We start from the raw sequence: 21,381 nt of genomic DNA, 5'->3' as shown, positions 1-21,381 counted from the left end.
AGTCAGAGACTCTAATAATTCCCTTTTTTATTGACTTGAATTCTATTATATAAAATTATGGCTGTTTAGATACAATCCTTGTATCTGATGGATAGCAATGCCATGGAACAAGAGTCACTTGCTCCTTTGCTTTGAATGACTATAGATTCCTGACTTGAAATTTATCTCATTTTAAACAACTGTCACACATGTGGGGATGCAGAATCATAAACAAAGTACTTTAGAGTCATTCTCAGGTTTTGGGGCCTAAATTTCTTACACCACTATAAACTTGGGCTTATATGGTGGGGGGTACAATTTGTTACACTTAGATCAATCTTGCACATTCAAAAAATTATGACCCTTAGGATAGTGACTCCCAAAGACAAAAAGAGAACATATTCTGTGTAGAAGCTCATAATACAGAGCTTAGATAGCAATAGGTAACAGAGAGATGTATAGGCTAAGGAAAGATAAACATCTTTTAAATACTTTTAGAGTAGATTTATATTGTTTCCCAAACCTCTGTGAGCTGAAAATCTGGTTGACCATAGCAGAACCCAGAATATCAGGAGAATAACCTTATTGTGCTGTATAACAACAACGGAAAAATTCATGAAACTATACAGAATATGAAGATGGCTTTTATATCACTTCAATATGCATGAGCACATGGTTTCTTCTTCTATCATTCCCAACATTTGCTAGTTTCCAATTTCATTTTCAACTCCCTGCAGACAATTATCAGTGTAACAGGTAGAAGAGGAGAGAACAGAGGTAGGCCAGTTTAATTAACACACAGGTAGCAGAGGTTTATTTCAGTACTCCAGCCTCTCCTGAAGAGAGGATGTTCCTGCTATCAGGCCCTATTAAAAATGCATTTATTTCATATTCTCTCATAAATCTCATTGTAAGAAAAGGAATGAATCATGATGCATATTTTGTGAATGATCTATAAAGCAGCACTACAGATGTATGCTCTGAATCACAGGCTCTTGTGGAACTGCAGCACTACTCCTATTAAATGGACCTTAAAGTGGTTAATTTTTTTCTTCCTCATATTATTTGACACGGAGGGAGTGCCCTTTTATCTTTCTCAGGTACCTCCAGACCTCAGCATTATGAGCACAAGCAATATCTGATCCTCTGTAATAGGTGAGAAGGAGGGAGACTTGCTTGATGCACTACTCTGTCTGGGGAAATCAAAAGCAACATAGAATAGTTGGTGCAAGTTTGCATTTGAAAGAGTCCCAAAAGCTGCATCCTAAATACAAGCTTCCCAGGATGCACATGCTACTTTCAGTCATCACATTTCCTTGCTGGCTATGGATTTACTACAAAAATAATATACTTCTTTTATTCTTCTTCTTCTTTACTGCTAAAATAATATACTTCCTTTCTGGTGTTTGCTCATTACATCAAAGGGACAAAGAGTGCTACCATACAACTCTTTCTGGAGAAAGGTAGCAAGGATCAATTACACGCAGTACAAATAACAAAGCATGATTACTTTCAAAATTGAAAGCAAAGAGTATGTAATCTGTCAGTATCTACAAGAACTTGGTTCAGTGAGACACCCATGACTTGGCCAAGTGGATTTCACCTAAGTTTCAGAAATATGGGGCTTTTTGTCACAAGATACAAAATCACAGAGTACAAGCACACCTCTCACAGCTTACAGTTTGATAATAGCTCTGTAAGCCCCATCACTTTGGGCCTTGTGATTTCATAGGAGGTGGCCTTTCCTTATGAGTCCAGGGAGCTGCATAAAGCTCAGCCCTTAAGGGCTACTGAAAATTAGCAGGTGTGAAGGGGAACAGTCTGCAAGCCTCCTTCCCTCCTTTATTAAGGGTAAGGAAGCTCCCAGGAAAAAAATCTTTGTTAAGTGAGAAGTACGTATCAGAGAGAGAACAATCACAGAATGTTTTATTGCTACTGGGAATTACTGAGTTGATTGAATTCAGTCTTCCCTACTTTCTACTTCTTATATAAAAATTTTCATTTTTGAAGGCAAGAGAGGGTAGAGAGAAATAGGTGTTGACAAAAAAAAAAATGAACAGAGATTGAACAGAGCAAGGCCTATGGCTCAGCCACTGTGCTAGAAAAGTAATCAAAACCAATACAGACAATACACCCCCCCCATCTGCTACCAATCAGCAGTGAGAGATCACCTTATGTCTGACAGAAAGAAAAACTTTCATTTAGTCTTAACTTCTTAAAATCTGGCCATAGTCTACCACATTTATCTTTCTGCTGTATTTGCTCTTCATCTGAAATTGATACTCCCATACAATTGCCCACCGTAAAGACTTTTTTCAAAAACTTATAGAAAATTGAACTCCTTTGTGCATAATTTCCTTCGCTATTTTCACTTCTATTCCTAGTGTTCCAGCCTGTCTACAAATCTGTCCATTCAGTGTGCACCACCAGGGTAAGAATCTGTATCCTCTTGGATTCCTGCAAGAATTGGGTAGCACTACGCAGGAAGTTCAGCCTCACTCAGGATCACGGCAGCTGACCATGAATTTCCTGGATGATAGCCTGTTCCTGAAATGCTCTCTTCACATGAAGCACATTATAATGAGAATACGACATTTTTTTTTTTATTTTAAAAAAGTACTCCTTCCTTTAAATGGCATATTACTTTTTCTTATACTAAAATACAGGAGTAAACAAGGAGAGAGGGATGCACAGTGACCTCAGGAATGCAAAGAAAAAAAGCCATTATCAACATCTGTAAAGTTACATTGCGACTCCAGGTTGGATGGGGACCTGGGCAGCCTGAACTAGTGCTGATTTAGTGGCTGGCAACCCTGCCTGCAGCAGGAGGGCTGGAATTAGATGATCTTTGAGTTCTCTTCCAACCTAAGCCATTCGATGATTCTACAATATGACAGTACTGTTCAGGAATGATCATTGAGCTGAACTCCTGATCCCATTAAAATCAGCTTTGCCACTGACTTAAGTGATACCACTTAATACTGTTCATCTACAGTGTTTTCCTTACTCCTTCATGACCCTTAACCAAAAGGAATGCAGTACAGCTGGCCTCCACGCTGCTGATTGCATCCCCCTCTCCATGCTGTTTATTTACCCTGGATACACTAGAAATGTACAATGCCTTTTCATAGGAGTTACATGAAAACTGCAGGCCTACTGCCTTCCCACTGGAGCATCGTGGCAGAACCTGATGAATTAGAACACAGAAACTGCTGCACAGCACTGCACGCTTTGAGTAAGTGACTGATTCGCTACTGAAATATGACTTTATCTTTTTCAAAGAGTATGATGTCTGCCCTGGAATGAAGAATTAAACAGAGAAATTCACTAGATGAACAGAGTGATTTTTGGTGTCTGCTGTCATTTCTGTTAGCTTGGTTACTGTACTGTAATTTTTGCAGTCTCTCTCCTCCTCCTCCCACCCCAATCAACTGGGGTATAACTTGGCTCACCTCTCAGCTACACAGAAGCAACTGCAAAATCAATAAGATGACCTCAAAACAGAGGAGAAGAAATTACATCTATTTGCTTTGGCCTCCCATCTGCTAAGAACAAACACACATTTCCAATATCATCAGCAAATCCTGATGTTTCATAAACACATTCTCCAAATCCATTTCTTTTCTGACAGTCGTGAAAAGGTTAAGAATGAAATCATGTCAGCTTAACAGACTGTTCAAGGTTTTGTCAATTTGGATCACAACCTTAACATTATTATTTAAATGTGGCTTTTGTATTTCATTGCATACAAAGCAATATTATGGCGCATCATATTTGCATTTATAATGTCCCATAATTGTAAGAGTATGCCATTGTTCTAATGATAATGTTCATTGATCATTCATAATGCAGGTGGCTTGTGCCATGAATCATGACTCTCTTATCACCTTTCTCATTTTACTTGCTATTAGATGGCTTTATTTGCAGATTTATGCTTTAAACTCACATTTTAAATTTCTAGATTGTATAAAATGCCTCTTATCTCTAAATGTACATCACTACATACTTACCTAAAAGTGAGCTATTATTAAAGTTCTCATTTAGTTCTCATAACAATAATAAGCCCCATTTTTTTTTTTATGTATATATTTTAGTTATGGAAACTAACATCAAAGGCAGCCAGATATCTTACACAACTATGTATTTCAGACATGTCTACAGAAACGTAGAATTTTATGAAACCAAGAATTTCTGCATTATGGTATATTTTAACATGCTGGTACTGTTTTTCTCTCAATTGAGTAAAATGCTCAAATATGTTTTTCCTGGAGTAGAAGGTTCCTGGGAACAAATAAACAAAGCAGTACCAAAATGCTGATTGAACATTTGTGGATTGGAACTGAATGGTGGTCCTTTCAAATTAGACAACAGTTCAATTGCATTTTTTAGTGTCTTGCAGTAATGACCAGGGTTCAGAGAATCCTTAGCTCCATACTGCCTAAATGCCAGAGTCAGCTCTCTCAGATAGCTTTTTCTTTTCTTTCAGTTTATTTCTTCCATGCTTGGATTCTGTGCCAGTGTGCTCAGAATTATTTGTTATGTGAATCCTCAGAATGGTCAGCCTCAACCTAGTGCTCGGTAGCATGCTAACAGGGCTGCATACACATGCTGCATAGTCAACCATACGTACCAAGAGTTAGCTGAAGAGCAGACTTTGGTAGGTGATCAAGGAGGTGAACTGACAAGCAACACAAGTGTTCCAGAACAAGTTACCCAAACCACAGCTACTGCTAGGCGTCACATCCATGTGAACTGCAGTGTTAAAATGACCTAAAATATTAATGCCTCCCCTTCCCACTAAAAAAAATAAAGAAAAATGAAATAGTTTGCAGCAAGTCTTTTTTATCCCCAAATAATTTTTGTCAGCTCTCCATACAATGTTTAACTATGTTATGTATTACAAACATTGATAGGTGTAAGCCTTCCATTAATCTTGAGCTTCAAATGCTCGTGGAAACCTTGCCGAAGAGAAAATTGCCATAATTATTTTCCAGAAGAAAAAAAGCAGACTAGCCTTGATGAAACAAAGGACTAAATTCCACCAACAAGAAGGGAACAACTTATAATAGCTATTCCATAAAGGTAAATTTATTGATGAAATTATCAATTCTCTATAATGATCAATGATCAAGTCTCTACAAGAGAGTTTTCAACTATTTTGGCTTTTACTGATTCAAATATTCTCACAGACTTGGATGAGAATCTGTAGATTTAAATTTGAAGTAAGTTGTGTTTTCCTGGGCATGCTGTCTGCTAGTAAGATGTCAGATGTTAATAGGACCAAGTAAAACTAAGCAGACACTTCCCTCTAGTTTTGGTTGCATTTCTGAAAAATCAGTCTGGATGCACTCCAGCAATTACATGATTTCCTCATACTATTCAATTTACTTGCAAGATTGGCTTTTAAAGAGTCCCTGTTATAAGGCTTTTGAAACATTCAGAAGTGTAGTGTTTGGGCTTTTGCCTTTAAATGACTAGTTGACACGGGCTCCACTTATCCTGCACTGGCTGCGAGAAAGAAGGGAGATGGAGAAGAAATTAAATTCTGAAACTATTCACATAACTTATTTACACAGCAATGTTTTGGTTATTGTCTATAAAGCTGGAAATTCTCTTTCTGAGGAGCTTCTACTTGTTTGCATATGAGGACAGTGGAGGAGAAAAGATGGCAAGACAGCACCTCACAAAGGGAAGGTTTTACCTTCCAAAGACTGAGAATAGCAGTTTAGACATGCTGTAAGAATAATATGCAATCCCAGGAGCACTCACTTTTAGAACAGAGTACTCTGAGTTGAAAGGGACCCACAAGGATCATCCACCTCCTGTCTCCACACAGAAACACACACACACACACACACACAAAAATAATGAAGCCATATGTCTAGAATTAAAAATGTTTCCGGGAAGAGCCATAGATTTGAGCCAATATTTTGGGGTCTGTGTGGTACCAAAGCTAATAGATGAATCTGGAAGGTATCCTTGTTGTAGGAAAAGGATGACACTACACAGTGCTATGGACATCTGGGTAGATGGTCAGTGTTAATAAGATTTCTCTCTGTTTACACTGACTTCTGAAGAAAGTAGCAAGACAAGCACCTACAAGAATTTATGAAAGTTCATGCTGATGTTCTGATAGAGAAGTCAAGAAACAGCAAGGTGAAGAGGTAGAAACTCTTTAAAAATTGGCTTGTAGAGTAACTAAGTATATATATAACTTGTTTTCTGCAGTAAGTTTTGGAGTCTGGATGGGCATTCATGCTATTGGGTTATTTGCCCAATACCATCCCATTTATCTTTATTTTGTGTCTTGAGCTTTATAAACAACCAGAAAATGACAAGAGCACCAGTACCTTATTTACATTACACAGCTTCCCAGAGGCTTTAGCCCAAGTCCAAACTGTGGGTATCTGAGTATCATGTCAAGAGACAGAGGTAACTTCCTAAGAGAAAAGAAGATATGGGAAAAAAAAATAAATAAGAAATGATGCAGTTCTCATCCTGGGTTCATGGCATGCCTCACATGCACTGGTTTCTGTTGTAGCACTACAGCCACTAGATCCTACTGTCTCTCCAGCTGTGCATATGAACAATGCTAAGGCAGATCTCTTGTTCAGCTTTGTTCCCTCTGAACTGGTCAGTTCTGCAATGGATGAATGTCTTCAAGAACAAGCCAATCTTTTTGCCCTGTAATATATGTGCTCATCACCCTTCCCAGCCAAAACTGATTCTGCCATTTGAATACTCAGTTCCAGAAAGATATAAATAAACAAGAAGCCTAAAGTAATATTAATGCAATCTCATTGAAACAAATATATTTCATAAGATTTGTGTTTTTTTTTCCAGGGTTAGCTGGGTGCAGAGTAAGTATCCCACTTAGAGTTAAGCCTAAGGAGGAAGAAAATTATTTACTCCGGAGAAATTCAGTGGCACCAGGACCTGCTGCTCAGTAGAAAGTACTCTATCTATTTGCATTTATTTTTCAAATAATAATAGTAGGAAGAACATTGTAGCTGAGAAATTATGTTTGCATTACAGCTTCTTTTCTCCAACCGTAAGACTCACTGAATTGTACCATGGAGGCTTAATTTTTCACTCTGATTTTCTTTTTCATGGTTTGCAAATAGTCTGTTTATAATTACTTTCAATTAACTCAGCCTTAGCCGATCAACAGACCATAAACTGAACTTAAACTGTTATGAGCTGTGCTTTGTGATGAGAATTTATCCTTACATTAAGTGTTAGTTCATTAGAAAATCTGAGCCCAGGGAATTACGGGAGCTAAATACAAGTTTTAAATTCATGGCAACATAGATCTATCTAAAATGTTCAAATTTCATTGCAGTTATCAGTTAAAATGCAAGTCCATGGATGATAGCCGTTCTGCATAGGTCCTATTAGGTTTCCGTGTATATTTTTCATTAAAAAAAGAGATCACAACGTGCTGAAAATTGAGACAGCACAGGCATTATGAATGCAGAGTTGACCATAACACAGACATGTGGCTTAGTGCTAGCTGTGTTCTTTAGTAGGTTGAGCCAAGCCAATGACCAAAATTGTAAGAGAAAGTCACCATTTTAAAACACTTATAGAAAACACAGAAGATAAAGGAATCACCTTACAAATGTGATTACTGGGATACAAAAGGAATACAGGGAACCAGTAATGAGGAAACTGCTGAAAAATAAAACAACATTGGAAGGAGCAGCACTTCTCATGCTGGATCAATAGCATTTACTGAGGGAAATTTAGAAGATATTTATAAATAACTAATAGCTTAGTTTGCTGGAGCTGTGGGAACAGAGGAACATTTATTCACATCAGATAGAACTGTCTGGAACTTAAGGACAACCAGTGCAATATAATTGACTAGAACTGGCCTCTTGTTGAAGAGGGTTACCCAAGTCACCTTTGTATCCCTTTAGGATTTCACTGCAAGTGCCATGACCTTTGGTGAACCCAGATCATTAACATCACATTTACTAGTAGTGATATCATTGTCCTTTGCTCAGAAATCCATGTAGAATGTACTCTTCTCTTGGTACCACAGAGCTACATATATAGTGATAGTGAAAAATTAACATGCTCAATAAGAAGTACTCCAGCACACAAGAAAACCTAACAAATTAAAAATAAGTCCCTTTTTAATCAATAATATGTGTTCTATCTGCTCTAAAGCTTGAAGAGCAGACCTCTTTCTATTGACAGCGCTGACACACTGGGAAATAGTAACTCAGTTTTTTTTTCTTTTATGTCTTATTTCAGCAGAGATCAGTCATAATTATCTATTTCCTTCTCCTGGATGTCTATCCCCTTTCTCTTCTCATCTTGCCTTCACTGTGGAATGTTTGGAAGTGACTTTCTTCATTGGCAGCTGTAAGTGGTGAATCTAGGCGTATTTGCCCCCTCTCAGTTTTGCTCTTACCTACAGGCTTTTCTCCAAACAGTTACTCCTTAAAATGTTGTATTTCAGTAAAGCTAGTCAAGCAATTGAGAATAGAAACTTTAATACCAAAACCTGGATAATAATTTGATTATTGATAGCTATCATGAGCTAAACCTGAATCAAAGTTCACTAAATATTGCTGCAAAAGCTATTCTGTAGACTCTGCCCTCTTTAAAATGCATGCTGTATATTTGATAGAATGATCAAACACTGTATCTAGAAGAGTCACATAAGTACATTCTTGTTTATGCTATCCATTGTTAAATATATTTGCAGAAGCAATTTGTCCCTCAAATGATCTATGGTTGGCAAAAATGTAATATGAATATCACAAACTGTGGATAAAACTGTCATTTACTAGTTTCAATAGTGAATCAAATTATGACCCATTTGAAGGCCATAACAATAATTTTAGTTCTTATTACCTGATGTGAGGATAATACAGAACAAAAGAGACAAAAGAATGAGACTACACTGCAATTTCTGAAGAGTAGGATAAAGCTCTACAAAGTTAATATCTGTATTTTTTTTCCCCAGTGTTGATATTAATGTAATGCTATCACAAAATGAATGTTTCCATTTTTACTTAGAGATATCAGTGACAACAATGAACCAAATGGCAAGGTATTATACATGAATGCAAAGTAATAGCATAAGCAAGTTTTGCAGTGACTGAATTATGCCAGCAAAAGGGTTAAATTATTTGTAGGAACATTTCAAGTAGCCAACACACTTCAAAATGTACATTTGCCTTAACAATTTTCATATTTTGCTGCAACTGCAGATAGACTATCTAATCTTCCTTTCATATTTTATAGTTTAGCTTTTACAAATGAAAACAAAGAGACACAAAGCGAGACTGAAATCCCGTTAAAATAATGCTAGAACTTCTGTAACTTTACTGGGCTGTGAGCCTCCAATTTCTAGGCAATCAGAAGTTATCGAAACTCAGCAGTGATTACCACAATATGTAGTTAGAAAAGAAAGATTTATAAAGCAAGCGCAAGGCTGGCAGCAAAAGTAGCAGCAGATCCTAAAACAATAACAGCTTTAGCAGGGCAAGACACAGCACATAGGCTGAAGCTCCATTAACACCATGCCCTTTAGAAATAGTAGTATATATTGCCTAAATACCTGAATTACATCACTTTGTTTGATCAAACAAATCTTTAGCAACGTCAGATCTTCAGGTAACAGTGCTGAAGAACATACGAACACGCAGCTAATTGTGTAGGGCTTAGCCATGTGGTTACCTCTGAATGTAGTGGAAACATGCTGGCAAAGACCTTGTGTAACAGGATTTGAGAATGTAAATTCCAGAGAAGGCTTTTAAAGTTCAGAAAATTCTAATAAATTATGGACTAAACATCAATAAAGTCATTCAGACCCTCAACAAACTCCTACTTGAAATCAGGGAGGATTTGGACCTGAAAGACCTTTGCTGATCAGGTTGATCGCTCAGAGGTTTGGAACTAACATGGTCTGCAAGCTAACCAATCAAAAAACCAACCCAAAAAAACCAACCCAAATAACCACTATGCCATATGGACAGATGCGCACAACCCAGACAAACAACAAATAACACAACCAACCCCCTTCGCGCTACCTGCTCACTATTCCCCCCACCCCATGTTTTCTTAAGACCAGCAAAGAGGCGTAGACATAGGGTCACTTCAAAATGGGTTTCATTTATGAGAATGGCTCAGAATGTAATGCCTCCTATTTTATCGTGTTGGCCTACAGCATCAGAGGCAGATGTTGGCAGTATGGCATTAGAGATTGAGCCTTCCCACCAATATTTCATTATTTTTTGTTTCTGTGCGACAGATGGCAGCAGAGGAGCAGTCTGACAGAATGGCATCTGACATGGATGTGCGGATGAAGCAAAGGGGTGGAACTGAATTTCTCCAAGTGGAAAAAAGTGAATCGTTCCCTACTTCTAAAACGTCTGCAACTTCAACCCAGTGCCAAAACTTTAGACATTAGATTTTGAAAGCCTGCAATTACAGAGATATCTTCATGTTAGATCGCTCCTTAAGCAGCTAACAATATAAAAATTACCTCTAATTACTTTACAGAAAATGAACATTTTTACTTTTGATCACAATGTTTAAATGCTCTGATTGGGATACAGCTGCAAAAACAAAAGTACTACCAAAAATGAGTTACCAGATGTCTTACACATTCATGACAATGCTTTGTACTAAAAACAATAACTGTTGAAAGCATTGTGACAAGATACTGTATATATTAAAAAAAAAAAGGGGGAAGTGCTTGGTCTGTAGCACATTCCTCCTTTTTAACACCCGCCCTTTTCCTTTGTTGTTTTTTTTTTTTTTTTTTTTAGCCATGTGTAAAGAATGCTCCCGGGTGGGCACAGATCTCTGTGATGTACTCGTAGTTTTTTTTACCTAAAGTAATTGGAAAAAGGATAGGAATTCTGTATTTTCACAGGAAGACATCAAGGTTTCAACTGAGTTTTAGGTAATGACACACTGTAAATAAAGTGATATAACTGACTGTACCAGTGTATAAACCCACATATACATACATCTGTATGTAAACATATATGCATTCATATTTAAGTATACCTTCTCCTCACAGAGAAGGCTTTGGAAGATGCTCTTAGAAGGGTCAATCCACTTGTTTGGCTGAAAATATGCTGCCCTCTGGATTTAGGAGATTAGTCTCCTAATGCTTAGTCCACGTGTTTTTAGGGAGCATTTGCATCAGTAATTTTCATATGGTGTTCCTGAGTGCAACAATGTGATCTTGTATTAAAAAGAGGTCTTAAAGTTACTGAAATATATCAGAGAACATCAGAGAACTATCAGCTCAGACTTTTGATCAACTCAAGCTTTGACACTTGGTTTGATCCTAATTTCATGTCCTCTGTTTACATAAAATTGAGTTAATCCATAAAGATAACAAAAATTGGTTTTCTAATAGAGGGAATATGTCACTATAGGGAACCTGTGGGAAATTTCAGAAGATGAGCCTGCTTTCATTTCCAGGTACTCATCTGCTCTAAATGTGAGGATAGAAGATACACCCCTACAAGTTGATGAACAAACAGTTTTTGGAAAGACACCACAGTATTTTTGGTGTCAGCTGGAGGCACAGAACACCAGGTGAATCCTGCCTTTGAGTCCAACTTAGATAGGGAGCTATAGGTAACACGGCAAATGCAAGACCTGACCTTCCTAAGGAAGCAAATATTCCTTTGTCTATACAAAAAAATCTAAGAAAAATATTAGGCAGAAGAGTTGATTCTTTCTTGCTCCTCAGATTTTTCCAGAAATAACTTCCAGAAAATCAAAAGGATTTTATACTAACTGCTTAGTGAATGTAACTTTTGGCAGAGTCCTTTCTGTACACTCAGCTATTCTACCATCATTAAGCAAGTTGAGGAACTCTGTGCTGTACTTACTGTAGTGGTCAGGAAGACCTGAAGTTTTGTATGGCTTCCTCTGCACTGTGTTACAGAGAAAACGACAGACTTCTCCCCTTCTGCAGGGTATGAGATGTTTGTTGGATACAGCACCAATAAATCTTTATCATGGTAAATCACATAATCATACACAGGTCTATGTCAAGTCCTTAGTGTGAGAGCACTGTTTCTAGGAGGCTTCTGTTCGCATACAGAAGGCACCTGGCCATATCATAATGCATGCAACACACAGTAATTTCTGAAAGTTTCCCTTCTGTATTTTCTTATATTGGCCCTTTTTGAAAGGGCAAAATTCTTCCTATTTTCTTGATAAAACGATTCACTTCATTTTTAACAACCTGCGCTGCATCTTCCTGCAGGACATAAATTATTAGGAAAACCACTTTTCCCTGTCTTTCAGTTTATATTATGCACTCATGAAGACTTGCATTTTCATTTTTGCTTTTCCCTTTCCAATTTATTCAGGTGGATTCTCTTTATTTAAATAAAATAGAGATCTTTCCTGTAATAACAGAAGTCATAATATGTAGAGTTTCTCTTTGTTTATGAAAATATGAACAGACATTTCCTAGGTGGGCTGAAAGCCTGTTGCAAGTTTACCCATGTAACTCCCCACTTTCACACAGCATTTTTCTGTGGCTGTTATCCCTGATTAATATTGGCCAGACACCTGCAAGGAACACTACCAATGGTCGCTGTCCCGATCCACTTTTAGCAATTTATGAAAAATAACAAACAAGACAGTTTATCCTGAGATTTGGCTTTTAAAAGTGGTAAAAGAACTACATTCCTTTTTCATTGGGAGCTTGTGAATGTTGAAGTATAGCAAATTAAGAGCAGACAGACAAGAGTGCCAGAAGCCTTCCCAACCTAAAGCAGCTTTCAGCTGCTGTCATCTGCCATTGTTCGATAAGGCAGAAGTCCGCTGAAAAAGTAATTATCTGTGTCAACAGCTATGCTTGGTTCAATGGGAAAAGAAAGTCCATGACAGACAAGGATTTTAAATAACCTACTAATATTATAGTATTTCATCATAATAATCATTATAAAGTGATTATATACAGATATGAACACATGTTTTAAGTGATGTGGGGAAAAGTCCGCAAATCACAACCACAGCATAAATAGTTTGCTGTAGCAATCTATGCATCATATAAAGAAGCACGATCAGCTTAGACTGTAATGGAAGTAACTTAAATAGCCTCCCTAATGCATAGCTGTCTCTGACTATGAATTCAGAAGTACAATAGGTTCAAGGGTTTGACTGCATGTTTTAAGAAAGCCTTGTTATGGATCTTGATACATTGCTACACTTCAGGTGACCGAATCCGAAGTTCAGTACTGGGAACAATCAATTATATTATTGAATTGAACCAACTTTTATTTTTAAATTAATGGGATACTGTGCATGTGCTTTTTATGATGGCATTAATAAAGCCAGCTTGAGCTCAGTAGGCAAGCTGGTAGTTTATCATGCATCTGAAGCTATCCTATACACATATTAACAAGCAAGCCCCAAGATCAGGACCATAAGGACAATGCAGTACATCATAATGAGGGGTTTTTGTTCATTTGTTTTGTTTTCATTTAGTCATTGACAGGAGCACAGCTTCTTAATATTTGTCTTCTGTTTTGAAGAGCAATATGCTATCTAAACATACATCAAACCCAACTTATCTCTCACACTGAAGTCAAATATGCAACAACATTAAAGCATGTTTCTTCCCCCCTCTACTCCTGCCATTTCTTCAGTCTGTGGATTTATTTTCTTCAGATTTTTCTCTGGCTAAATGTATTACTGATGCAAATGTGCCCTTCCTCATCTTGGGAATTCCTGATAAACGTCCCACTTCAGTCCAAAATCTTGTAATCTTTGAAGGCAGAACTACTAAGTGCTCTAAGTGGCCTCAGATTGTCATAGTACCTTCCGGTATTTTCATATATGTCTTTCCATTTCCAGCCAGTATTCCCCCCCATGGTATTTACAAGAAACCTATCTATTGGCCCAATCTGACTTCTGCCATAGGAGAAGCCTTATCCAGCCTGACATTTCTTGCATACACCACTGTAAAGATACCAAAGTGAGGATATAAGGCAGATCTACAGAACTGCAAGTTAAAGCTTATATAAGCATGAGCTAACACAAACTCCAGAAGTTATGCTGTTAGTTTTAGATCAAATCTGTACTTAGTCCTGCTCTCTGAACAAGAGAGCGTTATTTCAAGGAGAGCTCTATGCAGAATTCAGACTGACCTTGGCATATCCATTTTGGCTGTAGCATGTCTCGAGCTGAAACATGAGCTTAGATATAGCATTAACTAGAGAACAAATGATTTTCCCCCTCTCCCTTAATTATTTATAGACCACTGTCCCCTTCCCTTTTTAGTGTTAGTATCAATGTTGGAGTACTGCAGTCAATGTTACTAGAACTGTTATATTGCTTCACAATGAAGCAAGAACCTAGAGACAGCACGATTTGTATGCATGTTTGATCTCCACATACATACACCTTCTCCCCTATTTGCCAAGAAATATAACAAACAAATAAAAAGAGGGGAGGGAGGCAGAAAAGTTGCCTATAACAGGAAAAGAGAGCTCTTTCTGGGAAATAAAGAAAACAAACACAGGGTAATGACTCCAGACCAGGAGTGGAAGAAAGTGGTAAAAGCCTCTTGTATTGCTAAAACTTATGAGACATTAAGAAAGGAAAGTTCGAAGATTAGAAACCTAAATCACATAAGTGTGCTGTAACTGTACTATTCTCTACTTCCATTACAGTCATGGAGCTCCATAATAACTTCATGACCTGTATTTACAGAGACATAATGATTTAATCTGCAGGAAAGCCAAGAAATCATTACAAAGGGGCAAACATCAGAAATAAACGAAGATCATGTATAAACCTGGCAGACTAAATAGATGCTTAGCTATAATTTGCTGAGGGCTTGGGGACACATTAAGACAGACCTGGGGAGCAACTCATCAGCAAGCAAGTATTCAAGCATATGGTGACTTCGCACTGAAACAGGCACAAAAATGCCTAATGGTGTGTAAAGAGCAAGAGGAATATTTTGCCAGCTTAACTATCTCCTCAGGAAGGACTGGCAAAAGAAAAGTTTTAGGGACTCCACCTGAGATAGTTGTACAAGCACAAGGATGGAAAGCGGGATGTAGGAAAGTCTGAACAGTCAAGCTTGTGGCAATCATTTAGTGCTATTCAGCAGGTATGCTGACAGATAATACAAGAGGAAAATAGACGTGCTGATGGTGGTTGATGGGTCATGCATGCTATTCCATTTTTCCATTTCTTACCACAGTTTTCTTCCTCTCCTTTTCTCAATTCTTTACCATAAATAGGAATGGAACATGCAAAAGAAGGAAAGTCAGTTGGGTTGGGTACGCTTCTGACCCAAGTCATGCTTCTGTACAACTAACACGTACTGGTCAGCCTAACACCTTGTCTCCCACACAGCAAAAAAACACCCTTGCTCAGCCACATGAGAAAGCGTATTACTTCCCTGAAAAGGTCAGCTCAACTTCCATCATCATTGTCTAATCTTGTTTTCCCCTTCAATGCTCAGCTTGTCCCCAATACAGTCTGCCTTGTATGAAACAGTTAATTATCCCCAACAATACTTCACACCACTGTGTTGTGAAATATAGTGTGGAAGACTTGCTAATTAGAGAGTTTGTTCTCCTCTCACAATGTTCCCCTCCCCCAAGGCACGCACAATGCTAAAGGCTGCGTCTGCCAGCAAATGCTTCCCCAGTTCCTGTTGTGGCAGCCAGCTGAAAACAGCGGAGGGCTACAGCTGCCCCCAGCACTTCGGGTGCTCCCTGAGCAGAGCTCCTGTTGCTCAGGAGATACCAGGGGGCTGGCTTGCAGCTGAAACACGCTTAGAGAGGAGAGCACTTTTGGAAATATCATTGAGCATTCTGGGAAACAGTAAGAATGCTCAATGAAGATGACAGTGGATCCTCCTCCATTACACAACTGGAAAAAAGAATAACGTCAATTCAACCTTGCACAAATTTTTCTCCTTTTTATTTAATAAACCTCTCCACATGCATGTGAATATATTTTTTTAAGTGTCATATCTGACCATGTAAAGAGTGAAAGTGCAAAAAGCATGGCACCTTTTAGAAGAGTCTGTCTTCTGAAATCTTATTGCACCCTCAAAGAAAAAGATAAAGAAGAACCTAAGTAACAAGAGTTAACGAGCAGTTTTATTTTCTTTCAGCAAAGGTCATCAATCCCACAGCAGCAAATTAATCCCAATTAGTAATGATATTTTGTCTTGATATATCATGACACTTTTGATTTACTGTGTTTCTAGGATGCAGGCAGCAAATGTTAATGATTCGGTTTGCTGGGAATTTATACTCCTGCTCATTTCCCATTTGCTGATCAGTTGCAGCTCGTCAAGACTTGGCTGCTTCAACTAATGAACTGACGGCCTCGCAGGAATAATGGTGTGTTCTGCAAGCCTCATTTTTTTTCATGCCATCTGCAAAAATGCAGGTTCTTCTCTGAAAAAAAATCCATCCTGGCAGCCAGGAAGGAGTGATTATGATCATATAAATGTCACTTGTAATTTGTATTTCACTTGTTTAATAGTATTACCATTAAATGAAGATTTCTGTAGAGAACAAAACTAATTATAGTAAATTCAGCATTTTTTAGGAGAAACGGGAAGAGAAGCATACCCAGCTTTGTTCATTTCTCAAGAAAATTCTAATAGCAATGACGTATTTTTACTTGATGATTTATCTGCCCAGCTGGTCTAGTTTGAATTAGAGCTACACAAAATGCTTCTCTGGAGGCTTGTGCAGGCAGTAAACATCACTTCTCTTACACACAGTAAATGCAAAACCCATTCAAAACCACCACAAATGTTGTACCAAAGGTGTGAGGAAATTATCAGTACTTACAGCAATAAGTTTTATGACCGATTATTCTACAAAATGGCTTATCTAATTGATGGTTACTGAGAGAGTTTGATAAACACCTTGTGAAGCCTATTAAAAGAAAGGTCACTGATTTTCATGCAGACTTTATGGCATACTATGCTTGTATTTAAGCAATGCTTTAATCAGCAGTAACCATGAAACTTAGGCACCTACATCCTTGAATCCCCCTAGCTTCAGTGAAAAGAAAACCTCTAAGTGTTAGAAAAAGATCAGGTTTTTGACTACTACAGAAGAACTCTGTGGAGTTCTTACAGATTGCATCAGAAGAAAGTCTGCACTCAGCTCCAGAGAAAGGCACCATTCTTTAATTTTCAAGTTGTTTACTTGAGTGTTCTATAGATTTCGCCTCAAAACATAATTGAATTAGGAGTCACTTTCCCAACTGTATCAAAGCTATTTCTACTTCATGAATAAGGAAAAGTAACTGCCTTCAAAATTTTGGAGCCAATTTCTTCATGTGTTAGGAGAACTGGATGGAAACGTTGTGTGGAAAGTAAATGGAAAAAAGTAATATATATTTAAAACTCATAAAAGGAAGGAGGTGAAAAACATTTGATAAGCTGTATTTCTCCCCTCAGAGAAAAAAAGAAAACCTTTTTCCTGAATGCAGCCAAAACTAATACAGTGCTGCTGCATTGGTATAAACAATTAATTATGGAGTGCTAATCTGCACAGTCTGTATCTTGAAGGTGGTTAAATAGCCAAAATACCAGGCAAAGCAACTCTTGATTAAGGTTGCATAGTGTTCCCTTGGCTCCACTGTTGTCCTTGAATGAAGGCTGTCTGGGTTTCAAAGAAAGACACTCACTCAAGAGGATATATTCCATAGAGAAGGTGCTAGCAGAGGAAGGAAGTTTCAGAAATACAGCTCTCTCTAGAAAGACACATCAAGCCTCTACAGTGTTGCACTGACATCAAGACAGTTACAAAATTATAAATAATAACTTCAAGTAATTTAAGCCATGAAGCAGCCTGAGTTATTGAGATCCCCTAAGCAGATGGCCTGACACAAAATGTGCATCCTTCAGAGAATATGCAAAGCTTCAGACAAAGAGCATCTACAATCACTGTTGGTTTTTTTCCTGGGATAATATTGCTCTGCTTTGCTGAAGATTTATGGGCTGAGGAAAAAATCTGATTAAGATGCACTTGATATGCCTCAGAACAGTGATTCCCAGCCTTTTCATGTAATGCTGTATCCAGCAAAGCCCTTGTTCGCATGAGATGTCCTCCAATCAGCTGCATTCACCTTATTGAAGGCTGAATGCTGTCCATCCTGGTCTCATAACCAGGCCAGCTTCTGCTGGGAGCTTTCTCCCTCCCTTCCCCAGCAGGACTTCAGGCAATGTTACACGTCTGCAACCAGTGCTTTTACACTAAGGCACCCTTTATAAGTTGGAACCACATGTTCATCCTAATTACAGAGGGTAGAAAAAGGAGTACTGGTATATACACACAATGTGTGTTAGAGAAAATATACACACATTTTTTTAAAATCATTTGCAACAGAACAGAGGGCTGGATTTATAGCCCCTCAAGGAATGAGGGCAAGGAATAGAAAGAACAAGGAATATCACACAAAATGCATCCCTTACCAGTTGGGAAACATTTTCTTTGAAAAAAAAAAAACCTACTAAAAACTGCTACAAAATCTACTATTCAATCTGTATGAGCAGAGGTCTTGAGAGAGGAGAACATGATACAAATGCAGACACACTGTATGGAGTATGCTATATTGCTTATGTAGTCAGTATTAAAAACCTCTGCAAAGGAACCATGGGATGGCAGTAGTTAACACATTTTGAAAAATCTGATTTTACCCATGTACCAAAAAGTCAGACTGGAGCTGGTTAAACCCATCATCAGTTATAGGAAATGCTTCTTTTTTCAGGGCATAGTACAAGCCTTAGGAGAAATTTAGTTACTTCTTGCTTCCCACACCTCTTTTTTTAAGAAATAGAAAAGTAGAGGAATATTTGCCTATTAATATTCCAGGATTCTATGTTTAGAAGCTCAAAGAAAAAATATTTCATGATAAATACATATTATATAAGCAAGCCTTTTTACAAAACATTTTTCTTGGATTGCTAGTTTAAGAAAAAATAATAATTATAGTAGAAAAAAGATCAAGGAAATCCAGAATATAAAATACTGTTTTGAAAAAAGTTTCTGCTATTTACAGTTTAGACCTCCTTCTCATGCCCCCCAATTTAACAAGACCAATTAGCTTTATTAAACTTGCAAATAATTATAGGATGGAGTGGTATCTGTGTAATTCATGACCTATTTTTGAGAATAAAATGCTGCCAACATGCTTTTTGCTCCCTGCCTTTGAGGAGAAAATTCAGTTTTTAGTGCAAAATGTTTAAAATGTCTCAATGGAAATAACAACTTAAGAGTGTGAAATACCCTTTAAAACAATTTAAATTAAATATCATTGTCCTTCCTACAAGGCATTACCTTTAATTGATTTAATTTTAATTTGTTTCTTCCTAGCACAGTAATTGCCATTGATTCTAATTAATATTCAGCTGGCCTTTCTCTAAAAACGGAATTACTGGCCAATTTATTTTTCTCAGATCAGATTTTCTTCTGCTGTGGCTGTTATTTGGGATTCTGGGATACTACGTTGAGGCCAGTGATAGTGGCGAGAGTACCATATGGGCAGAGGCTTTGTTCCCCTACCTGCTCACTTTGGAGAATTTTCCAGCTTCCCAGGTCTGGCACATGGGGGCAGGGAGAGCTGGAGCATACCTGGAGCATTTCAAGAGTTGTGGATGAATTGCTGGCCAGGATTAAAGTGGCTTCCATCCTGCTCCTAATGACTACTGGAGGGCTTGGAGTGTATCCTGTCCACTAATTCCTCTGAAATCGTGGTGCTACCAGATGATGGTAGCAAACTTGTCTGGAAGACAAAGTTTTACTGTTGCTATCAGCCCACAGAATATAATATGCCATTACCCAGGACTAAGGACAGTACAGAGTAGGACTTCACTGTGCTAGGAACTAAAATGAGAGTTTCTTTACCCAAAGAAATTTCAGCTTAAGTCCTCATCTAAGTGGATTAATCAATATTTCTAAAATAAAGATTAAAAATAGAATTAGATTCTTGGTGCATTCAGATGAATTAGACATCTAACCTGGAAAACTGTTGTTGCAATCACTATATATCTTAATTTAAGAAGTATATAAATGGTCTGGCTTCTACTTCTTAATATCACTTTTTTTTTTGCCAGTAAAAACACAGATGGAAAATGATAACTGTACCACCAGTTTTGTAAATCCAGGCAATAAAGAATCTTGCACAAATATGCAGTTGGTTAAAGTCGTATTTTAACATGTGCCTCAACTGCCACTGAAGCCTGGAGAAAGCTTACTTGTCTAAACACTATATCTTCCTCTGAAAGTCTCAGAGTGCAGTAAGTTTACACATCAGTGCATGTGAAAACCAAGATCGAAGCACAGGTAATGAACATCAAGTCAGAAAACTTCAGCCACAGAGAGAAACTGGAGCACTGATATTAATTAACGGTAACAGACTAGATAGAGGTCAGAGGTCATTTTACCTCTCTTTAAACCCCAATTCCAATGCATTCTAAGACATCTTAGTGAAAGATGCTATAGAAAAGGTAAGTATTTCATAATCTCGTTATCAAGCTATTATTTCAGCTCAGAAAACTCTGGTTGAATGTCCAAATCCAACAGGAGAAATTCTATTCAGATGATAGGTTCATCTAGGTAGAAAATATACCAATAGACTGGCAGTTCACTGTCACCCAAGTAAAGATAGACAGATCAGTTAGAAGATGCACTGCATGTAGTGATTAACGAGTGCAGATATCCCTAGGGATACCTCAGGAACCAATTTTAAACAGTCATTGGGGACAGGAAAAAGGTACTTCCCCAGTCACAATTCTCATCTTCTCTTCCAGCTGATGCATGCAAGCTAGATAAACTCCTTCCCACAGCAGAAATCACTATCTAAGGTAGAAGGAGCAAAGACCTTCCATTTGAGTCTCATATCCTCTGAAATAGCTTTCTCTTAGTTCACCTTAATCAAGCTGACCAATCTTTAAGTTCACAGCCACAGAAGAGAGAAAACCACAGCTTAAAAATGAATTGGAATCAGTGGAGTGAGCAGAAGATGAACAGAAACAATTTTCCATGTAAGGAAAACCAAACATACACTTGTGTTTCAGATTTCCCTCTGGAAACTCTGTTTTACAGACAGCTGGACACGAACCGCAGCTTGTACAGTGTTTTTCAGTCTTGTGCAATTTATTTGCTGGAAGAAGATAAAGTACAATATATTAGCCATGATTTGGGAAATTCAAAGTATTTCACAGATTATAACAGGCTGGGTCTCAAAGTCCTTTTACTATTGTTGTTGTTGTTTTTTTTTTTCCCGCCCAGGCAGATTTCTAATGAACCAAGCCAAGTTACCTGTAGATTGTGTACCAGAAATACCCCTTCCCTGGCCATTTTCTCCAGAACCTGCTGAGTCTGTGGGAAGACAACTCATCCTCATACCTGCAAT

The 21,381-nt window shown here is 37.8% G+C and overlaps 1 long non-coding RNA gene across 1 annotated transcript in view; it reads right to left on the bottom strand.

The window, feature by feature from the left end:
- The window catches only part of LOC110403710, a 30,107-nt gene that overhangs the window by 2,925 nt on the left and 5,801 nt on the right, over positions 1 to 21,381 (bottom strand). The window contains exon 2 of the long non-coding RNA XR_002441804.1: positions 6,330 to 6,419. This is a non-coding gene — a long non-coding RNA (uncharacterized LOC110403710). The remainder of the gene's footprint in view (positions 1 to 6,329; positions 6,420 to 21,381) is intronic.

Source organism: Numida meleagris, chromosome 9, assembly GCF_002078875.1.
Source record: "Numida meleagris isolate 19003 breed g44 Domestic line chromosome 9, NumMel1.0, whole genome shotgun sequence".
Lineage (NCBI taxonomy): Eukaryota > Metazoa > Chordata > Aves > Galliformes > Numididae > Numida > Numida meleagris.
The sequence above is the reverse complement of the archived record's forward strand: the minus strand, read 5'-3'. Positions and strand labels throughout refer to the sequence as shown.